The sequence below is a fragment of the Balaenoptera physalus genome (assembly GCF_965194825.1).
Source record: "Balaenoptera physalus genome assembly, chromosome: 9".
Taxonomy (NCBI): Eukaryota; Metazoa; Chordata; class Mammalia; order Artiodactyla; family Balaenopteridae; genus Balaenoptera; species Balaenoptera physalus.
Genome location: NC_138888.1, coordinates 92555783 through 92577996, shown reverse-complemented (window position 1 = coordinate 92577996; position 22214 = coordinate 92555783). Strand labels below are relative to the sequence as shown.

The window sequence follows — 22214 nt, the reverse complement described above, 5'->3', positions numbered from 1 at the left end:
GGCCCAGATGAAAGAGTGGTCAATCCTTCTCAAAGTGTATGGAGCACCAGGAAAGACTTGAAAGGGGATGGTAATGCTCTAGTTAAGTCTGTAAGATGAGTTTGTGTTCACAGGCAGTTGGAGGAGGTGTAGAGCAGAGGAAGGGTAATTCGGGCAGATGCATAGCATGAGTGAAGGCATAGAAAGGACAGCAGGGTGGTGAGAGCAGACATGCAAGAGCCAGGGCAGGGTCAGACACTGCAGGTCACAATGAGGAATTTGGATCATCTGGTAGGATATAGGGAGATTCGTTACCTGGAAGAAGAAGACAGCATAATTGTAGAGTGGGGGAAAAGTAGTACATTTTTCTATTAATAGGAAATCTTTTAAACTTATTATTGAGTCATAGCTCAATCAGTTTTGAATACCATTAGTTTAAATATTATATTCCTACATTTTTATAATGTATACATTTTAAATTCTCTAAATTGTGAATGTTCTTTAAGCATATTGTTCTTTACTAATAAATAGCATTTACTCTGGCAAGAAAATCAACTTCATTATTTGTGGCAAGTAATATGGTAGAAGGAGCGCATAGATCATTTGTGTATAATTAAAATACCTTTCTTTCACACCTTAATCTCAAATTTCATTCTAACAGATCAGATGGTAGTTAAACATTAACACTGATTAACTCAGAATTTATTTTATTTTCGCTTCTCCTTGTGCTCTATAGGTGTGATTCTGATCATTGAAATGACTGTGGTAGTCTGGAATCTTCAGATCTTATATCTAATCTCTGACATTCTTAAGGACTTTTTTTGGTGGGGGGGGGGTTTCCCCATGTTTAAAAAATATAAAAGATAAATTTAAGTCTGTGTTTGTAGTATGAAAGTTTCTCAATGGAGTATTTTGAGAGCAATAGTAAGTGAAAATGGGATTATAACAGAAGTTGTCTGGAGACTATAATGAGGTAAAAGTGTTTTGTACCACAAGAGCTGCAATCATATTCATTTTGGCATGGCCAGGATGTCAAGCACTTTCAAGGTAATGCATTCCAGATGATTGTCTGTATTTTTTTCATACTTTAAATAGCATGAAGATGGTTGAAACAATTTGCTGTGGCATCAAAGGCATTGTGAATGGGCGTTGCCCTTCCAATTCTGAGGCAGAATTTAGCTTTGGCAAAGACTAGGTATTTTAATGAGCACTAGCTTACATTTTTTTTGGCATTAGGTTTATATAGGGCCATATTTCTCCCCCTTTGGAAAAGGATACAAAAATGTAAAAAATGACTATAATGGTTAACCAAAATGAATGTCCAATGCTGCTAGGTATTTTAAAGAACATCAGGTAGCATTTTGTGAAAGATTTAGCAACTCGTTGCTACCATGTGGGTGTTGTTTAAATGAGAGAAACAATTTTGAAAATGTGAATACCTTTTTTCTCAGGACTTTACTACATGCAATAAGGTAAAATTCAGGAGAATGTTATAGTTACAAAAGTTATTGTGAGTAGTCAGCAACTTGACTTGCTGGTATTCTGATCTGTTATATTGGAGCACAAGAAGAGCTATCATTTTAAGTGGTAAATACTTAAGTTTCCCAAAATGATATCCAGGGCAGCCTTGTTGACTCCATAATTCCACCTTGGATATATAGTTAGTTTAAGGACTTTAAGGTCACAAGTTTAGTGTTCAACCCAATAAAGATTTGATAATAAATTTGAGAAAGCAATTGATGTGGACAGACTTTAGGTTTTCTCTAATTTGTCTTTTGAGAAAATGGGAGAATATATTCTTATTTTTTTCAGAGAAGTAAATGTCTCTCAACACATACTATATGGGGATGAGGACAAAATTCTTTCCGAGATTATGGATCTAATTGTACAAAAATCTCCTAATATTTTAAGGAATTTTTATTGCCTTTTTGTGAAGTATCCTATTTCCTCAGTCTTTATATGTTCAGCCCTATTGTATGCTGACATTTGGTGTCACTTTTCAAATTAGTTTAAGCTGTAATTTTAAAACATGGCTTTAATTGTTCATAATAATTTACTTGAGAAATTTTGTGAGGCTAAGTGACACAGGAGAGAAGTCCTAACATAGTAACTGCAAGTTTTGTATCATGTGGATTGAGGATCTAAATTAGATGACAACAGAGAAAAGAAAAACCTTTATTAGGATGAAAATTATGGGATTTTAGTCCATTCTGATCCTATATAATTTAAAGGATATAAGTATAATTTGAAGCATAAGCATTCACATTTTATCAGAGGTGTAATAAGGTGCATGGTTTAGTATTATTATGGTGCAATGCTTCTCCCAGGTAGGATAAACAAACAAACAAATCAAATAAGCAAATATTTTATTGGGCAACTTCCATGTGAACTCAGTGCTGTTGGAGAAGGAATTAAGATGAAATTTTCTCTCTTGAGAGCTTCTAAGGTACTAGTATCATATCATTGTCTCAATAATTTCTCAATAATTAAGATTTTTTTCCCTCACCAAGAGCATTTTAACCCACATGCTATTATAAAGATTTCAACTGTGGATGGAGGTGAATGGGATTTTTCAACCTGTATTGAACCCTTGAAAAATTATTAAGAAGAGTAAATAAAATAAAACAATGTCTTTTTATGATAGAAGTTTTCCCAACAAAGAAAAAAAAAATCACTGACAAGGAAGTTCAGTTTTCTTTAATTTTGTGAATCAGTAAGATGAAAATGCCATCTGAACTAAATCCAAGTTACATGTTGTATTTCCCTGTCATTTCTTCTGTGGACTCTGTTTATATCTTTTGGCTCATATATATTAGTATTTGCTTTGTCTAAAATGGTAAACATTAATTATTAGCAAATAAAGCATTTCTTATATATATATATTTCTTATATTACATCTTGATATTTATTCTGAAGTACTTACCCCTGATCAATCTATTTCATAATAAAACCTTAGCCAAAGTAGCACAAACAGTTGTGAAGTTTTTGAAAAGTACATTGCAATAAAAAAGATAAGAATTTGTTTTTCTAACAATTCTCAGATATTGCATAGAACATAAACTGTGTATAAATCAGAATAGTGTTTATTTAATTTACTGAAAGTGTAATAAACGCTTGAATGAGTACATATAATACAATTATAATGATAGATCTTTAGACTGATATTGGCTATGTGGCACATTTCCATTGCACTAGTTTGCTCTCATTTGAACCTTGAAAAATCTATTCAGAGCAGGGGTGTATTAGCAAGGTGTCAGCCCATATGCCCTTTCACTTCTATTCCTGTGTTTTAGCCTTCCTGCCTCTGCATAAATTAAGGTCAGACTTTACCTTTAGAATTACAACTGGTTTCATAATATACACAATATTTCTGAAACCAATGCTTCTCATACCACCTGACTCTGAGTTGCCTTCCTACATCTACAGGATCTGCTACTGCCTTTCTAGTTAATTTCTCTGAGCTTGCGACCTTATGTACTCAGTGACAGCTGGAAAGTCATTCATGTTTATCTGGATTCTCATTCTTCTGTTCTTGTTTGGTCTGTTTGTTCGTGTCCTGGATGTGACTGAGGAACTCTGTGGACTGATGGTGCCATTTCCACATTGCTTTTACTAAATCATTAACAATAATAATGAATTTCTTCGCTTTTAAGACATTATTGATTTTAAGATACATCTTCAATGTAGAATCTTTATGTTAAATATAGGCACACCTTTATTATGAACCGGCACTAATATACATTTATTCATTTTCAAAAAGCCACTTTGCTAGTGCCATAGCCTATGTCTTCTTTCACAATCTATGCCAGATTCATTATTTTGGAGGATTAATAAGTTATTTGGAAGGTTATCAAAGTATACTCTTAGCTTAATATATGAAGAATTGATTTGTGACAAACTACTACTTTGAGATATCATATAGTATGTAAGCTCTTCTTCAGCAACCCCTCCCACCATTCAGATTGGAGAAATGAAGTTTCCATTTGATGGGAGATTCTTCAAGAATTCAAACCTGAAAGATTCTTGACTCCTGAGATTAAAAGCCTACTGTATGATGGATGGAGAAGACTTCAAAGTAATTTTAAAGTGAGAAAATCTGATAGGTTGGTCTGAGCCCCTCTGCCTTCTGCCCTGGAATGTGGTCAACCATGCCAGTTTGCCTAGGATTGGGATTTCAGTACTAATATTGGGAAAGTCCTGGGCAAACTGGGACAGTTGGTCATCCTACCTATACCCATGCAGCTTTTTGCCTTTTGGAGGAGGCTGAGGGGTCAGGGAATGGTAAACAAACTGAAGTGAAGAGAATGAGGGTTTCTGTTACCCAAAGTAACAGAAGAAGTAGAGAAGAACAACTGGGGCAGAGAAGAACAATTAGATTTTTCCCATAAATTATTTTTTGGTGGAATTCAGAGTGTGGTTGTGTACCACACCCTATTTTGCCTTGAGTTCCAATATATGAAAGCCTGAGTTCCACCCTACGAGGGCTGGAAGAAAGCAAGAGAAGTAACAGGATGGCCTAATGAAAGGGCGGTCAGTGGAAGAGAAAGCAAGCAAGCACCCTGCTGGCATAGAGATCAGAAATGTTAAAATGTTTCATTCCTACAGGTATAAGTGGTAGAACACAAAATATATGAGTGGGTTGATTAAAATATTGGTCAGGGTTCTCCAGAGAGACAGAACCAATAGAAGATCTCACACACACACACACACACACACACACACACACAGATTTATTTTAAGAAATTGGCTCATGCAATTATGGGGGCTGATAAGTCTAAAATCTGTGCCGCAAGCCAGCAGGCTGGAAGTTCAGGTCAGAGTTGATGTTGCAGTCTTGAGTTCAAAATCTGCAGGCTGGAAACTCAGGTAGGGGATCTACGTTGCAGTCTTTTTTTTTTTTTTAAATTAATTTTTATTGGAGTACAGTTGATTTACAATGTTGTGTTAGTTTCTACTGTACAGCAAAGTGTACCAGTTATACATATGCATATATCCACTCTTTTTTAGATTATGTTCCCAAATAGGTCATTACAGAGTACTGAGTAGAGTTCCCTGTGCTATACAGTAGGTTCTTATTAGTTATCTGTTTTATATATAGTAGTGTGTATATGTCAATCCCAATCTCCCAATTTATCCCTCCCTCATTTTTCCCCATGATAAGCATAAGTTTGTTTTCTGCATCTATCTGTGACTCTATTTCTGTTTTGTAAATAGGTTTGCTTATACTATTTTTTTAGATTCCACATATAAGCGAGATCATATGATATTTGTATTTCTCTCACTTACTTCACTCAGTATGACAATCTCTAGGTCCATCGATGTTGCTGCAAATGGCATTATTTAGTTCTTTTTTATGGCTGAGTAATATTCCATTGTATTTATGTACCATCAATGTTCATTGCAACACAATTTACAATAGCCAGGACATGGAAGCAACCTAAGTGTCCATTGATGGAGAAATTGGTAAAGAAGATGTGGTATATATATATGTTGCAATCTTGAGGCAGAAATGTTTTTTCTCCAGGAAACCTCAAGTCTTCAACTGAATGGATGAGGCTGACACATTATTTAGGGTCATCTGCTTTGCTCAAAGTCTGATTTAAGTGATAATCACATCTTAGAAATACTTTCACAGCAACATCTAGACCGGGGTTTGACTTAGCAACTAGGTACCATAGCTTAACCAATTGACACATAATATTAATCATCCCAGGGAGCAAATTCAATGACTCAGTGAAGGGAAAATTAACTCTTTGAGATGCTTGAGGTATGGACCCCCAGCTAGGGTCTACCTGATGCAGAGTGCAACTGGGCTTCTGGAAATTACTCATACCAAGAAGCAGTACAGAGGCAAGATGGACACCCACGCAGTACCCAATGTGCCACCTGGTAGGACCAGCATTAAATATCACCCTCACTGAGAAAATAGACTACAAAAGTTCCAGGAGCTGGACCTGCAGTAGACTTGGGAAAGGACACCACAATCACCTATGATCTCCTCACAATGGACGCATGCTCAGTTTTTTAAGGGGCTCTTCCCCCTCCTTCCCTCTGTTTGAAAACAACCAGTAGGGCCAGGACTGGAGGAAGGAGAGAAAGTTTATGTGGTGCCTGTGATCAGCAAGATGGTTGAGAAAATAACACTGAGCTGGCTTTTCAAACCATTGGATGGAACTGAATTTACCTGAAAGTATCTAGGTGTTATTAATTAGTTAATTTAACATTTTTTGCTGCTGACAAAAATGGGGTCTTGAGAGTAAATTTCAGATACAGAGAATTTTAAAAGAAAAACAGCAAACCTCCATCTTTATACCCCTGAGTTTTACTGATTTTCAATCATCATAAGTGAAATATTACACTTACATTGAATGCCTATTGCTGGAAGTTAAGCAGTTTATCTTGAAATTCAGCCAGAAGTCTTACCAACCTCTTCTAACTTTGAAAAGTTCTCTGCCAATTAGTAGTTTCCAAACTTGGCTGCATGTTAGAATCACCTAGGGGTACTTTAAAAAACCTTCAAATGTTTAGTCTTCTCCACACCCCTCCACAAATCTGATTTAGTTGGTCTGAGGCAGAATCTGCGGCCTTGGTACTTAAGAAAAAAAAGTCCAAGGGATTCTAATATACAGGAAAGCTTAAGACTACTGATAAAAATATGGTGATTTCTATTGCCTTTCATTGCACTGGCTAGTAAGTTGCAGGCTTCATGTTTTAGTTCAAGGATGAATCATGTGATTTTTGAAGTTCTGTTATTAGGGATCTGAATTTAAAGTAAAATTCAACTGTGTGAGGCACTGCTAATGCAAATAACTCAAACGTGGTTTAAATTGAGTGAACAGATGACTTTTAACATATGGCTTTAAAAAAAATCATACAAGTGTAGAGAATATCAATTATTTATATGTTGCATCTCCCCTTTAATCCCATTGACAAGTTTCTTTTTATCTCACTTGATAGATACATCCAGATTAGAGAAATGTTGAAATGAGAAAAAATATGAGAGTTAAGGAAGTAGGATGATAGAAATAATGGTAATTATAATAACTACTTTGTGTATAGAGTATTTGTTATATGCTAAATTCATATACATTTTTGATATATTCCTCCCAACACACACTTTACATGTGAGAAAACTGAGGTTTAGAGAAGTCAAGCCATTTGCCCAAGGTCACTTAGCTGGTGAGAGGTAGACCTGGTTATCAAACCCAGGAGACCCTGACACCAAAGTCTATTTCTTATTTACCATATTTTACATCTTCTCATTTTTATGTTGAATAGCAAAATCACACATTACAGTCAAACCCTGAGATGGGGTAAGTCTTCTGTTATTGTTCTGAAAAGAAATCTTCCTGTGTCCACAGTGCTATGAAAGCAAGTCTAGAGAAAGGCAGTGAATGAGTTTTGCAAATGAAGTTCCCATTGATTAGCCTATAGATTATCTTGTAAGTGGTAAAACTTAATGTTGCTGAAGTCACTAGGTATTTCAAAGCTTTTGAGCAGAGTCCACCCTTAATCAAAACTCTGTCTTTTCTTCCTTTCCAGTTTGCATACTTAATTTCTTTTTCTTATCTAATTGCACTAGCAAGAACTTCCAGTATGATGCTGAATAGATGTGGTGAAAGAGGACATCCTTGCCTTCTTCTCAGTCTTAGGGGAAAAGTGTTCAATCTCTCATCAGTATGATTTTAGTTTAGGTTTTACATAAATACTCTTTAAAGGGTTAATGATGTTCCTGTATGTATTTACAGTTTTTTTGCAATTTTTTTTAAAGAATCAAAACTGACAGGTTTTCAGAAACAGTTTATGAAAATGATATGTGAACAAGAATATATATTTTGCAGAGTTGTTGGATCATTTAATTTAATCTCCTGTGTACATCACTGTCTTTATTATGAGCTCTGGTAGAATAGCTCTGAGATTTCTCTAGTTAGTCTTTCAGACATTCGTAAGACTGCCTACCTTAAACACCTTCTATGCCAGCACGTGGTGAACAGTTTTGGATCTATGTTCCGTGATAACAGCAGACAATGCCAGAAGGGCCATTTCATTTACATACGGCATAGTTTATAAAGAAGCTCCTACTTCACGGGTGATTCTGAACATCTGAGCAGACAAAAAGGACTTTCATACTCTTCCTAGGGGAGCAGTACTAAATTAATGCAACATTAAGTCTAATTAAGTTAAAAGGTGAAAGAAAAACTTAGGGGACACTTTTCTATGAAATAGAGCAGATAAATTTCTAGTCTCCTTGCTCAGTTTTAAAAGAATAAAATTCCACTTCCCCAAAACAGATATTCAGAAGGATTGCTTCATAATTATTCTTAGATGATAATTTGGGATAGTATGTATGTATGCATTGTTACAGACTGAATGCTTTTTTCTGTTCCCCTCAAATTTGTATGTTAAAGCCCTAACCACCAATGTGATGGTATTTGGAGATAGGTCTTTGGAGGGTAATTACAGTTAGATGAAGTCATGAGGGTGGGGTCCCGATCTGATGGGATTAGTGCCCTTTTAAGGAGAGACACCAGAGAACTCATTCAGTTTCTAGGAGCTCACAAAAAAGAGGTCATGTGAGCATGTGGTGAAATGGCTGCTGCCTACAGTTCAAGAGAAGAGGCTTCAGAATGAAAGCTACCTTGCCAGGACCTTAATCTTGGTCATCCTAGACTCCAGAACTGTCAGAAATAAATTTTTTTTGTTTTAACCACCCAATCTATGGTATTTTGTTATGGCAGCCTGTGTAGTCTGATGTATGCATATATTCCAAAATTTTTCTATTTTATTTTTTAATTGTAAGAGTAATATTTATCTGTCATAAACTATTGAAGAATACAGAAAGGTATACAGAAAAATTCAATAATTTCTCCTTCCTATTTTAATTCCATCTTTTGGTTATAACAAATATTAATTGTTCAGAACAGTCCTTGCTAACATTAATGGGCATATAAATCACTCTGGGAACTTTGTTAAAATGAAGATTCATATTGAACAGATCCAGTGTAGAGATCTTTCCTTTCTAAAATAATCCCAAGATGCTGCTGATCTGAGGACCACATTTGAGTAGCAAGGATTTAAGTGTATTTTCCACAATTTCTCTATGTTTATACAAACAGGTCAAAAGCATTTTAAACAGTTTTTTTCCCCTTAAAACAGAAGTGGTGATGGCATACATATTATTCTATAATTGACTTACTCAATTAACAAAATAAAATGGTTATCTTATAGGATAATACATGCAAATTTGACTCAATTTATAGGTATAGCATAAACATTGGAAACTGAAAACAAAACAAAAAACCCCTGCAAAACAAGTTTTTCCCTTGTCTCTTAGAATAATATCAAATAGAATAATTGAGTCAAAGGATGGCTGTGGATAGAGTTCACTAGACCACCCCTGTTGAAGACCTTGAGAAGCCTTAGTTTCAATATTGTGGTGGTGATTACTGTAATTAACCCTTTCTCACAAACAATGATCTGAGATTGTAAATAAATTTGCCGATAAAACCAGGCCAAAAAAAAAAAAAAAAAGCAAAGAAAACAAGTTAATTTAAAGTAAAAATATGATATAGTAAATGTATTTGATTTATTTTTTATGTATCATTTCAACTTGGTCTAGACAACGATTCAGACTTTATGGTAATACTTAACTATAAGCACTTAAAAATGTGGTAAGTTAAATGTAAATTTTTAAAGGAAAATCTTGGGTTTTGTATATTTAAATAACTAGTTTTTCACTTCCAAGCTTCTAAAGCTTGTATGCCTATTCTAAATATGTTTATATTCTGTAGGCAACACGACAGAATGAAAGGATCAACTTTGGAGTTGAACAAATGGAATTTCATGTTTTAGTTTTCAACCGCTTACAAGCTTCAGTTTCCTGTTCCTGAGTTCCCTCCACAGGTAAGATTATGATGGCAGTTACTGCCTTTTAGTATTGTTAAGAGTGCTACAAAATGATGTGAAATGCAAAACATAGCGACTGCCGTGTAATAGGCACTCCGTAAATGAAATGATTATGCCTGCTACCCAGAAACTTTGAACTACTCTCTTGAAACTCATTTTGAATCCTAGGTGTAGTGCTTTTATCCTTTGACAGAGATATTGGCTTTTTAAACAGTCAGAGGTATTTCTAAGAAATATCTGGTAAATAAGAGGGCAATTAAGGTAGGCGATACCTGAGATTATCTTCTCTCTGAAACTAAAAATTATAATTGTAAAGTCGAAGCTCATTTTTGTGTTAGCGTATGTTGGAAGAGGTGATGGAGAGGACGTGACTGCAGGTTGATCCTCAAGTTGGACCCGGCTGATGGGAGGCTCCGCACCCCTCCTTTGTCCTTGCAATGTACATTCCGCCCACAGTTTCCACAGTGAGAGCCTTCTTCAAGGGCACGGCCTTGAGAGAGCCCTGTGTTGTTGAGACCATCTGGACAGTATACGTGACTGAACCCAGTTAAAGCCTCTATATAAACATTGAGATTCTGTCTGCGGGGTTCGGCGAGATCTACTCATTTTATGGCTGCAAAAACAAGGATCATAAGTAAGTTTTCTTGCTTATTAAACCTGCCACCTACCCATCTGGAAGTCTGCCTCTTTCTTCAGGCTCTCCTTGCCCTCTGTATACAGGGGCCAATTTGGGAACCAACTGCGTTTTAAGCTAATTCTGTAAATAATGTGAATGGATTTCATAATTTTATTAAAAGAATATGACCTATAATTTTTTTGAAAAAATATCTGGTATCATTGAAGTAAGTGTAAGTTGGGCTCTATGAGCTCTCTTATAAATATGAAAAATAGTTTCACAGCTTTTTATTTTGTAATGTAATGTAATGTATTTTAAAGTAAATTATAGTTATCATGACATTTCACCTCTAAATACGTCATTGTGCCTCTTATAAAATTAAGGCCATATTTTTAGATGATAAAATAATATCACAGTTCACAAAATTAGTGACAGTTCCAACTAATACCCAGTCCATATTCAAATTTCCCTGGTTGGTCCCCCAAATGTTTTTCACAGGTGGTCTGTGCAAATCAGGATCCTACCCAGTGCCACACATCACATTGGTTGATACATCCCTTAAATCTATTTGACTCTCCAGTGATATCTTTACTTATGATGCTGAAATGTTGCATGGAGTGAATCAGTTGTCTTGTGAAATATCCTACATTTCAGATTTACTCTGATTGTTCAGAGTGAGGAGTGTCATTTAGTTTGTTCCTCTCTGTCCTGTCTCTTTCATGTAGCCCAGAATAAAGTGTAAAGCTTGATTAGTATTCAAGTGAAATATTTTTGGTGAGATTTGGTAACGTTACCTACTTTTAAAAAATCATTCTCATCTCTTCTTGTCCTTTTGGGTAAGATCAAGTGTAAAATCATTCTTAAACTGTCTTATTGAAATATTTGTAGAACACTTCACAGTGTTTTCTGACTTGTAAATTTGTAATTTTTATAGGTATTATCTCTAAAATATGGGCAAAAGAAAAAAATTCCATAACATATCAAGAAATTTCAGAATTCATCTCTAAAACCAGAACTCACTTCTAACTTCTTCCCTCCCTTATCCATCCTCCCTCCCTTCTTCCCTCCCTCCCTTCCTTCCTTCTTTCCTTCCTTACTTCCTTCCTTCCTTCCTTCCTTCCTTCCTTCCTTCCTTCCTTCCTTCCTTCTTTCCTTCCTTCCTTCCAATTTCCTTTCAATACTGAGGTTATAAATAGTCTCTTTTAAGAAAACTGCTACCCACGCACAGACTTTAGGTTATAGAACCAATCAATCCAGAAGTAAGTAATGAATAGGGAGATTTCTTGAGTTAAATTTATTTCAAATGCTTTCTTTTGTTATAGCGTTTTTATTAAATATAAAAATAAAAGTCAGTACTGCAGTGTATTTTCTATGTATGGTTGGGCCAAGCAGCCTGACATAGCACAAGAAAAAAATACATCATCTTCAAGGCAGGAGCCAGTTCTTGATCTGAGTCACCTTTGAAGTGGCTGGTGGCATATAAAGTGTTCATATTTTTATTTTTAAGTATTTACCTCTGACCTCCAAGGATTTGATGGGATCAGAAACAGAAATACAGATGCCTCACATGAAAATCATTTTGGAAAGATATTCTGCCTAGCTCTTCAAATCCAAGATGTTTGGACTTTGTATAAACTAAAGAGAGGCATTGTGTTGGAATCAATTCAAGCCTACATATCATGGAATAGATATCTCATCCAACTGAAAAATGAGTATTTAAAAATTTTTTTGAAGTACTATATATATATACAAAGAGAAAGCACAGAAAGCATGAGTGTACAACTTGGTGAATTATCACCAAACAAACACTTATGCATAATCAGCACACAGAATACAAAACAAAATATTATCTACACCTCAGAAGATCCCATTGTACCCCCTTCTAGTCTCTACTCCCCAAGGAAAATCACTGTTTTAACTTCTAACACCACAGGTTAGTTTTTACTATTATTTGAACGCTTTATTAAAAGAATGATACATAACGAAAATTTTTGTGCCTGGCTTTTAAAATTAGTGTAGATGTTTTTTTTTTTTTTTTTTTTTTTTTTTTTTTTTATAAATTTATTTATTTATTTATTTTTGGCTGTGTTGGGTCTTCGTTTCTGTGCGATGGCTTTCTCTAGTTGCAGCAAGCGGGGGCCACTCTTCATCGCGGTGCGCGGGCCTCTCACTATCGCGGCCTCTCTTGTTGCGGAGCACAGGCTCCAGACGCGCAGGCTCAGTAATTGTGGCTCACGGGCCCAGCTGCTCCGCGGCATGTGGGATCCTCCCAGACCAGGGCTCGAACCCGTGTGTCCTGCATTGCCAGGCGGATTCTCAACCACTGCGCCACCAGGGAAGCCCCTAGTGTAGATGTTTTAATATTAATTTTTGCTTTTATAGGTATGCTGTGTAGGGTCATGGAATGAACATATTTAAATTGGGGAAACTGGAAGGCGGATCTTGAGTCTGCCATTTACTAACTGTATTAGCCTTCAGTAAGGTACTTAACCCTTCTGGACCCTGTTTCTTCACCTCTAAAATGGAAGTGGTAATACTTTCTTAAAAGACTGCTGGGAGGATTAAATGAGATACTATGTGTAAAGTACCTGGAAAAATAGTAGAAGCTTAATAATCGCTCGTCTCTTCACCCCACCGTTCTTCAGCCTCCCACCTTTTCTATTTAAATGTACTAGTGGAAAAAAAAAAAAACAAACCACAAGGCTATTATTCCACTTGAAACCTAAAAAAGATTTCATCATGGAAGATTCATGTGTTGTTTAAAGGAACACAAAAATCTTTGCTAGAATTTTTTAAATGATCATAGTTTTTTTCCTTCCTTTAAATTTCAGCAAATTAAATATATTGCAGTTCTACTGATATAAATTGGGAAGACTTCAGATTTTACCAGATGTCCAAGGAAATGTCAAATGACCTATGATTTGTGCTAATGACAGGACGTTATAAAGCAGGGAGATTGGATGTAAAACCCCACCTCCTGGAGGTGATTTCTTTCCTCTCTCCTCCCCAATTGGCTAATGATGGATTCTCAGACATTATTTCAGTCTTAAATTTAGTGGAGTAAGTGTTACTCTCTAAGATGTCAGTGTATTAAAAACTAGGATATAATTATATTTAATGTGAACACTATTTATTATTGTGTTCATACTAAAAATTAATGCTTGAAAATGATCAAATGAGATAAGTTTATCTTATTTAAAATTTCAGTGATTTTATATATGTTCTGAAAAATAAGCCTTTTTGAAGAAAAAGTGAGTTTAGTTATGGAGGGCAAATTGACATAATTTTCAGAGAAGCCTAAAAATTACTTCTTTTCCTGGAAGAAAATGATAAATATAATGTAATTTAAAATAACAAATAATATGAATTAATTACTCCCATAACTGGAGAGGCATCTTAGTATTTTTGCTCTATTTTAACTTCAAATAAGTATAATTATAAGTAGTTTTGTCTCTGCACAAAGTAGGAAGTATATCAATGGGTGTTTTTCCTCACTCCTTGTTATTGTGAGGCTCAAAAGATAGTGGACATTAAAGCTCTTTTCTATACTAATATAAGATGAAAACGTTTAGAAATACTTAGTTTTTATGTAAGCATGATTTATTAGTATTTTAGGCAGAGCATGAATATCTGTCTATACCAATCAATGTCCAAAGATTTCTATTCTTTATTCATAAAAAGTTAATTCAACATGCTGTAAGTCTTTTCAGCAACTTGATCTACCTGCCTAGTCTAACTGTTCATAGCTCTAACCTAAACCACTCACTTAGAAAATTGAAATTAAAAAGTCAGTCAGGGCCTCTGCAGAAGCTGGATGGCTCAGAACCTGAGCCGTAGACTGGAGCTCTGTTTCCTTTCTCTATTACCAAACAACCAGTCATTATATTGAAAAGGAGCACCAAGAAACATATGTTATTCTTCTCAAACATAGATGGCGCTACTGACCCACAATCACAGAGACTGTTCAGTTTTCACCACTGGCTGTGGACAAACATCAATCTATGTCTGGTCACCAGATAGTTTCTATTTTTGGAGAGCTAACTGAGGTTAAGGGTGGGCTGAGGTTCTTAGCAAGGATCTGTTATTGTTGTGTGTAACTAATTGTGCTAATATTTAGAAACAGTAACACACTGGTTGACTGGACTTTTCATGTTCCAGTGATTAATCGGTAGATATTGTAAGTGAAAACAAAGGATATTGATCTAGATGCTTTTTATTTAGTTAATTGTTTGTGAGATGCTGAGTACTTTATTGCATCTTCTTTGCATCTGTTTTCTCAATTTGAATGGGAGGGAAGGAACCAACATTTATCCACCATCTAGTGTATGCCAGTCACTGGGCTGTTTATAAATATTTAATCCCCTCATCCTATGGGGAATGGCTTCTTATCTTTATTTCAAACATAACAATGAAGGTCAGAGATACTCTGTGGCCTGAGATCTTCACCAAAGTGGTGGTGTTCAAGCCTAGTTCTACATGACTTAAGATCTGACTTCAAATGTTCTTTTTATTTAAACCAGTCCTGGGAATAATAATATTAATCTTATAATATAGCCTTAATACAAACTTTATACTAACACTGGCTTATTGGTGCCATGGGGAAAGGTAAATAACCTTTGGAAGGATAAAATACATCAGAAGCTCTTTTAAAGAACTTCACAGAGCTAAGTCGCCAGATTAACCAATGATCTCTTTTCTTCTGTACAGAATACAGTGACTTGTATAAGTGAGGATTTAGAAATACATAAAATATATCCCCAGTTATTTATATTATCTAGTTCAAGCCCAACAACTAGAATTGTGATTTTTAAAACTTATGCATAGACATTCACAATTTTATTAAGAATTTTAAGAAGCTGGATACTTTTAAGTCCATGGTAATCATAGGATATATATATTTCTTTTGGACTGAAAAGTTTATCAAAAATTGGCTACTTTTGATGATTTGACAAGATACTTTACTATATCATTTATATTGACTGCTTCTAAAAAATATTAGGACCACTGTCTTCAGAGACAGGAGGAAAAAAATTGCTACAAATTATTTCAAAATTTGAAAATATCTAGAAATGCCTGGCAAGGTTCTCTCTCATATACCCAGTCTAACCTGATTACATCAGATATACGTAATCTCTCTAAGACCATGTTAATGGGATATCATAAAACATAAGGCTTTTTTTTCTGTGTAAATTTTCTAGATAAGATAGATACCTTTTGATTGTATTCTGTAACTTGATTATACTGTTCCTAAATCTCTACAATTTAGTTAGAATATAAAGTCTTCTCAATTCTTTGCATTTAAGCTACTTGTCATTATGATTTGGTAAAGAAATTCCAGGAGAGAGTCAGTTGTGACCGTTAGGAAGAAGGATGCTTACCCAACAAAGACATCAACACAGGAGCAACATCAGAGGCCAGTGATTCAAGGCATGGAGTCATGAAGACTTTGGGGCCAAGAAAAATTCAAACGTTGGGCTATCCTTCAGGAGGTCAAGAACAAACAGGAAATGATCACCATGAGTCATAAGTTTCAAGTGAATCTAGGAGATTTGATTTAAGCAGGCATAGGGCTGGCAATTTGTAGATGGCTCTAGACCGAGAATTTGATTGCAATCTTGACAGCTAGAAATGGAAAGGCAGATAAAATGCAGGGCCTCAGACACGGAGAGAGGGTTGTAGGAATGGAATGCCCAGCTAATGGAAGAATTGGCTCTAAGGAAACTTGGTAATTGGGTAGAATATTGAAAAAGAATCTCAGAACTCAGATTACATAGTTGGGGGGGTGGAGTGGAGTTCCAGATACTATCCATTTTGTATTACCCTTGTCTTTCTTCCTGTTGTATATACCCTTCTACTTACACACAGGCTCTTAAAAATTTTGCTTTCATAGGCACTTTGTATATATATTTATTTTCCTCTCTCTCCTACTTTAGCAGTTTCTCCCTCTTTCTTGCATGTTCTTAAAGCATTCAGAAATTCAAACATAATCCAAGATCTTTCTGTATAATCAAAAAAGCAAAAAATTTCTTTCATCAGAAGTCTGCTTCCAGATTCCATCACATTTTAATGTTTTCCTTAGTAGGCTCAACAAAAAACCCAACCTCTCAAGACTTCGCTTAAATTTCCAGTCTTGACTTCTCGATTTTTCATTCACTTTCCAGTGGTCTGGTTTTCATCTCCATTCCCCTCTAAAATTGTTGTTTCATGACTTCCATGTTATCAAATCAAAGGATACTTCTCTGTCCTCATTTCCCTGTGTTTCTTAGTATTCAACACAGATCACCACTCACTTTACATTGAAATAATTTTTTTCTTGGATTCCAGAACACCATATTCTCTTGGTTATCCACATAAGGAATAATTTGACTTTGGAATAAGAAAAGTGATCACCGGGTATCTTTTTAGTGCCATGCTGCAGTCTAGAGGGATTGTCTGATTGTATGGGGATTCTGAGCCTTGCCTTTGATCTGTTTTACAACTGGGAATTACAGATAACTGAAAGCAATGGAAATAATTCTTGTCTACAGACATGAAAATAAATTTTATCTGGTGGGGGAAATAATTCTTACCCTCTCCCCTTCCTACTAATAAACCCAGTTTGGGGGTCCATTTATAAATTTATTATTATTTCTTTAATCCATATAAGCTTGTGATTCTTTGACTTCTCCTTTGAATTGGTTGTGACATCTGTCTGGTTCCCTTAATTAATGAGATAAAGTTTTGACACATATTTATTTCATGTCTGTATGAGAGTTATGGTTTTTACTTCCCAAAAAAGTATCCTTTAACACCACTTCTCCTTGATCTGACTGGCTACTGTCTCTCAGTCTCATTGGTTGGCTTCTACTTTTTTCTACAGATGATTAGCTTTTGCTCTATTTTCCCAATAAGTAATATAATTTGGGCAACCTCAGTTTTCAGCGATATCTCTATGCTGATTACTTCCAAATATTTATCTGTTGCTTTAACCTTTCACCTGAGATCCAGAATCATATATCCAATTCCTTACTGGAGAGCTAGGTTTTATTGATAGTGAGTGTTTTGCAAGAAAATGAAATGGACTTCTTCATTACTGCTCTACCTCCATCCACAAAGAAAAACAACAACAACAATAATAAGCAAACCATCAAAAAACAAACTTGTTCCTCTCCCAGATTTCCTCATTTCAATAAATGTTAATACCATCTAGCCAACTGCTCAAGCAAGAAACTCAAAACTCCACATTATTTTATCCATCTGTAATCTTTGTTTCTTCTACCCTAAAGTATCTCAAATTGGTTATTTGTCTTAATTTTTACCGTCACCATCACATCACCTCTTGCCTAGAACATCATAAGGGCTGTCTGGTTTGTCTTGCTCACTATTTCCATTCTTGCCCTTCTGTATTCCATTTGCTACAAAGCAGCCAGACTGATCTCTTTAAACATAAATCAGATTATTTCACTTTAGCACTTAAGACCCTTTAATAGCTTCCAATTTCATTTGGAAGAAAATTCAAATTCCTTACTATGGCTTACATAATTCTCTATCTCCCCAAATCATTTCTCTTACTAATTGCTGTCTCACTTACTATGCTCCAGCTATGGAGGACTTATTCCTTTTCCTTGAATAATCACAAACCTTTCCTGTTTCTAGGACTTTACACTTACTTTCCTCTATGTAGAACATACTCTGACTTTTCATAAGCTTGACTCTTTCCTGTTTGAATCTGAAGTATTTTCAGATTTCAAATCACCTTCCTCAAAGAGTTCTCATCTTACCCTGCCTAAAGTAGCCTCATCCCCCCTTATTTTCTGTCTCACCACTTAGCCTTTCTCCTTCACATTTACCACAAACCACAATATCTTTCTTTGAATTTTTAAAACTGCTTTTATGTGTTTATATCTGCCCAGCTCTGCCTTCTCCACTTCCCCTTTCCTCTACAGAATACAATACACCTGGGAGGCAAATACCTTGCCTGCCCTTTTCATCCTCTTATTCCCAGAATCCAGGATAAACCCTGGATCATAAAAGACACTTACAATGTTTTTTAAAACATGAATGAATTGATTAAGTATTAATCTTATACTTCTGAAATAATATTTTATCAATGTCTACCTCAATCTCTCTACTACAGAAGGTGAAGTGCAACTTGTGATATAACTTTTACTCATTCCTGTCTTCCTAGGACTGGTATCATGCCTGGTGCATAGTAGGCACTCAATAAATATTTCTTAAATACATGAATGAATGGAGTAAGTAATATAATCCCAAGGTCAGAACAGATTCTTAGCTGCCACTTTCCTGCCATAGGCCAGCTTATAGCTCCAGTATTTGAGGCCGAATGAGTGCCAAGTCTGGCACAGGACGGAGTCTGGAGATGAAGGATGATTAGACTTGGGTAAGAGTTAGCGGAGCAGGCAGGAAACAGGCAGACCATTGTACTACTTTTAGTCTCTAGGTCATTTATTTTGGTGACTAGTTTTTGACTCAGACTCAATTTATGGGATGTCAAAGTCTATACATCTATAACATTGTGGTTCATTAATTTTCTTCTCAATAAATAGCCTTATCCATTTGATTATGGAACACATTGTATCTTATGCATGCTCTCTCTCCAACCAGAAACTTTCCTGACAGAGGGAAAACTTTGCTTTTGTTGGCTGTCTGATAACCATATTCATAAGTTTTATTTGAGTTTATTTTAGTAGTTGCAGGAATTGAATTACACTGCTTAAATCAAGATAACTTTTTCTCAACTCCAAACATTGAAAAACCCCCAATTAAAATTTTAATACAATCTCACATTTCTTGGAAAGCTTAACAGAACCTATATTAATAGTAAGAGAGATTTGAAATATATTTGAATATTTTTCTGGAAATTATGTATACATACATAAATTATTAGTAGGAAAACTAGACAAGGCTCATTTTTATTGCATTAGTATTTCTTAAAGAACACCAAAGTGAAATATCTAAAACAAACTCCAAATGGAGCAGAAATCAGAGGAGGTAGCACATAATTGCTTTTATTTAGAACAGAAATCTTGAATGGGGAGTTTTTTTCATTTTTTTTTAAGCAAGTAGAAAATTATTTCTAATGGAACCAGTGCAACATAGACTTACACAAATCTATTATGTGAATAATGTCTTATTTCAATTAATTCTGATTGTGATGTTTTAGGATCAATTTAGCCTGCTAGGAAATCTTGAATTTGGATAATTTTTAAATATAAGTACTGATGATTAAAAAAAGAGTTTAGCAGCCAATTAAGCCGACTGTGTTCTTTTCCCCATGGGAAAAGTGCGCAATGGCTGCAAACAGCGGCCTCCTTGGTAGTGTACCAGCCTGTTGCCTGTATGGGTTGCCCTAAGGGACCTTGGAGACAGCTCTTTCCAGTGGACATTAATGACCGGCATGCTGTCCCCAGTCTAGGCTTCAAACAGGTATGCTTGGTGCCTTTGGAAAGCCCAGGGCACAGTGGCCAGGGTCCACATTGGCCAAGTCATAATGTCCATCCGCATCAAGCTGCAGAACACGGAGCATGTGATTGAGACCCTCCGCAGGGCCAAGTTCAAGTTCCCTGGCCGCCAGAAGATCCACATCTCCAAGAAGTGGGGATTTACTAAGTTTAATGCAGACGAATTTGAAAACATGGAGGCAGAAAAGCGGCTCATCCCTGATGGCTGTGGGGTCGAATACACCCCTAATCGTGGCCCTCTGGACACATGGCAGGCCCTGCGCTCGTGAGAGCCTTGGCGCTGTCCCCTCCTTACTCATGCCCACCAATAAATCCTACTTTCCTGTCAAAAAAAAAAAAAAAGAGTCTATTTTACTTAGAGCGAAAGAAGATTCAGCTTTGATGGTGACTGTTCATTAATGTGGGAGTAGAAGAACTGCTCTAAACTCAGATAAGACTTAATTCCTTAAAACTATCCATAATTTAGGAATAACCCCTTGCTAGAAAGTGACATAGTATATAAATATATAACATTTAAATGTACAAATTAAGTACGAATTTAATAATCTCAATAACTATCAGGTCCAACGAAGAATAATTTAGGGAGAATTTGGGTTAATGGAAAGGATCTTAAACAAAGAATGAGAACTCTGCATTCCAATTCTAGGTCTGACCTGAATTTATTTTATTCTAGGACAAGTAAATTTATCCCAGTGAACTAGAAATTGTCATCTGTAAAATAAGGGGATAAGACATCTTATGTTTCTATGTTTATAGTTAAAGCTCAGCCCTTCATTGAACAATAGGGTATAAGGAGTTATGATCAAGCCTTAACTTATCCACTACTGTACTTAAAGTCTATATTCACAGGGAGAAATAAAAAATCAAAGAATCTAGTCTAAGGGTCTTTTTACATATCACACTTCTTGAGAAATACCTAAATGATTATTTTTGCCTTTTTGCATCACTTTTGATTTCCTGATCCAAGTGGATCTGTTGGCTATGATCAGTTCTTGGATTCCTTATTCTTAAAGAAAATAAGGTCAAAGGAAAGAATAGTCTCGATCTAGAAACTCTTCTCACTCACTGTCTCCTTGGGATTGTTTTTTTAATACATTACCTCATCTGCTCTGTTACCTACCTGAGTTTCTGAATAAAATTTTAAAATTGATTATAAGCATTTTCCATGCATATATACTCTTTACAGAATATTGGAACATATATGACTATGAGTATAGAGAATATAACTAAATATAACAATAGTCATTGTCTATTTGGAAAAATTGTAACCTATGCTAATGTCATTTATTCCTTCTTTGGAGATAAAGAGTAATTCAGCTGATCTAATAGTCTTGTGAAGTAGGTAAGAAATGTTTCCTACTGCCTGCACACATATGAAAATAAAAATAACAAAAAAGTAAATAAATTACCTAAGATATCTAAATGAGTAAATGGAAAGCTAGGAAATAAACATTATAGCTGGAATTAAGATAAAAATACTGAGACAGTATATTAAATTACAGCTTAACTAGTTTTAAATCATTGAAACCTTGAATTCATTATGCATTGTGCAGTATATAAAGTGATTCATAAAAATACATCAAGAAAATTTATGTCCTATCTTTTAAAATTAATCCAGACCACCATTAAGTTTGGTTAGTAATGAATTTTGAAAAGAGAGAGTTTAGAGCAGACACCTCTTATTATTAAGTTTTTCTGTTAAGCAGAGTGAACCAGAAACATCATGGTCCAGTGTGCCCACAGCAAATATTTACAATTTTAACAAAGTCATGTAGCTTTTTCTAAATTCCTGTCAGAGAAACCATTTTCACTGCACTGGGAAATTTTCTTTTTTCCAGTTTCATGCTCTAGGAATGACAACTGTTATGGTTGGAATGTTTGTGTCTCTTCAAAATTCATATTTTGAAAAATTTTAAAGCCCAAGATGATGATGTTGGGAGGTGGGGCCTTTGGGAGGTAATTAGGTCATGAGGGTGGAGCCCTCATGAAGGGAATTAGTGCTCTTATAAGAAGAGACAGGAGAGAGCTTTCTCCTCTGTCTCTCTGTCTCTCTCTGGCATGTGAGGACACAATGAGAAGCCAGTCATTTGCAAACCAGGAAGAGTACTCTTACATGATGCTGGATTGAGCACCTTGATCTTGGACTTTCCAGTCTCCAGAACTTTGAGAAATAAATGTTTGTTGTTTTAAGACTCACAGACATAGAAAACAAACTTATGGTTATCAAAGGGGAAAGGAGGGGGGAAGGGGAA

General features: G+C 35.4%; 1 long non-coding RNA gene across 5 annotated transcripts in view; it reads left to right on the top strand.

The window, feature by feature from the left end:
• LOC309666653 overlaps nt 1–22214 on the top strand; it is a 544378-nt gene that overhangs the window by 229030 nt on the left and 293134 nt on the right. For all 5 annotated transcript variants that reach the window (XR_014267197.1, XR_014267198.1, XR_014267199.1 and 2 more), the window contains one exon: nt 9771–9882. This is a non-coding gene — a long non-coding RNA (uncharacterized lncRNA). The remainder of the gene's footprint in view (nt 1–9770; nt 9883–22214) is intronic.